Raw genomic sequence first — 2,115 nt, 5'->3', positions numbered from 1 at the left:
GGGGGCTGGACTCGATGATCTTCTGAGGTCCCTTCCAGTCTATGAAATCTATGAAATCTATGTTTAATTCTGGATTTCAGTAAAACAGACACTGATAGTAGGTTGCCATGTATTGTGAATGATGAGGCAAAGGTAATACCTGGAAAAGAGTCAGGACAATACTTAGACAGATATGTGCATAACCAGCCAAGAGGGATATAACAGAGAGGGTGGAGTTGTAGTAATTCCTTACAAAAATAAGATAAAATAAAAATAAAATAAAGTTTTTGAATTAATGGATAGAAAAATACTTCTCCCTCTTTGAACATTTAGACAAAGATTCTTATTTTAATAGAAACAAATGCATCCTGCAGATACATATTTAGTAGACTTCATTATTTTATTTTTGTTGGGAGCGAAGTCCCACTCCTGTATGCACTGAAATGTCTCTTCTGTAAGGGAAGGATGGGGTGGCTGAGGAGATGGTATAAGAGCTCTACTTTCATTTCCTGGAACGATCAGTCCCTGCCTGCCCCAGGAATGGTCCAAGTCCTGGCAGCTACCCCCACCCCCATCCCTCTTCCCTCTCCAAAGTTTTGCTGGTTTCTAGCAATAGGAAGAGGGAGCAAGTTCTGACATGGGCAATGTTCAACACGTTTTCTTTATTAAAAACAAGAAAAGTTTGGCAACTGCAACATTACAAACTGAGCAGGGCCAGCCCAGGATTTTTGGGGCCCCCTGCAAGAAATAGTTTTGGGGCCTCTGCCCTGAAGAAGCCAGCGGCAGTGAGGAGGTGGCAAGTGGCCAGACGTGAAGCCAGCAGTGGCAAGTGGCCAGATGCAGGGGCATAGGCAGAGAAAGAAAATAAAATTTGGGCGGGGGGGGGCTGAGCACCTGTGTGCGCACACACACCTCCCCCCATGAGAAAGTCTGTGATGGGGAGGGGAAAGGGCCAAGCAGGAGAGCAGCATTGCCTGGTGCCACATGACTCCAGCCACCTCCCAGCCCTGGCTGCCTCCCAGCCCAGGCCACACCAACCCTGGATGCTGCTCCAGACACGGCTGCCTCCTGGCTCTGGCCACACTGGCCCCAGCCCCAGCTGCCTCCCAGCCCCAGCAGCCTCCTGGCCACAGCAACCCCAGCCTCCGTACCAGCCCCAGCTGCCTCCTGCCTGCATCAGCACTGGCCATGCCAGCCTCAGCTGCCTACCAGTCCCAGCCCCTGCCTTAGCTGCACCAGCCCCAGCTCCAGCTGCCTCCCCACCCAGAACTGGGTCCCAGAGTGTGACCAGCCTTGGCTGTGCTGCCAGGCTGGAGGGGATGGAGCCCCCACACCCACCCTTCCCCACCCCATGTTGTCCCCAGGAAGAGTTGTCAGCTCCTCCAAAGACACGGTGCCAGGCAGCCAAGGTGGAGAGGGCATGTGGCCCCTTGATATTTGCATGAGCAAGGGCAGGCACAGCTGCAAGTTGGGATCATATCCTGCTCCATGTCTCTGCACCTCATTGCCACCACTTCAAAAGCGGCGGGCACTGCCATATGCTAAGATCAGGGGGGCATGTGCCCTGCCTGCCTTGGTTACATGGTGCCATGCCTCTGGAGGAGCCACTGGGCTCTGATTGCCCCACGACCCAGCTGATTCAGGGCTCCAGTCATGGTGAATGGGGACTGAGCCGGGTTGTGGGACAATCCTCACAGTGCAGGAGAGAGTGGGCCAAGGGCAGGGCTGAATGATTCACCCTTCCCCTACCCCACTGTCTTCTGCACTATGGGGGTTGTGATATGCCCTCCCCACAAGCCCATGGAAAAAAAAAGAGATTAAAAGAAACTTACCTGCCTGTAGCTGGGCTGGCTGTAATCCTGGCTGCAATTGCATAGGGTAGCTTAGTATGCCTGCCCCTGCTGTAGGACCTTGTGGCTGGGCTGCCCTAAGGCAATGCCTGCTGCTGCCCTGTGTTTGGGAGGGCTGAGCCCTGTTAGCCCCCAACTTCCGCTGCCTTTGCACAGGGGGACCCCTAGCTGTGAGGCCTCCTGTGGCCACAGGTTTTACAGTATAGGATGGGCCAGCCCTGAAACAGAGGCACATCTCTTCCTCACGCTGCATTCCTCTGCATCCCAGTGTGTGCCCTTCAGGGAA

The sequence above is a fragment of the Gavialis gangeticus genome, unplaced genomic scaffold (assembly GCF_001723915.1).
Source record: "Gavialis gangeticus isolate Ggan-Ray unplaced genomic scaffold, GavGan_comp1, whole genome shotgun sequence".
NCBI lineage: Eukaryota > Metazoa > Chordata > Crocodylia > Gavialidae > Gavialis > Gavialis gangeticus.
Note: the sequence above shows the minus strand (reverse complement) of the source record.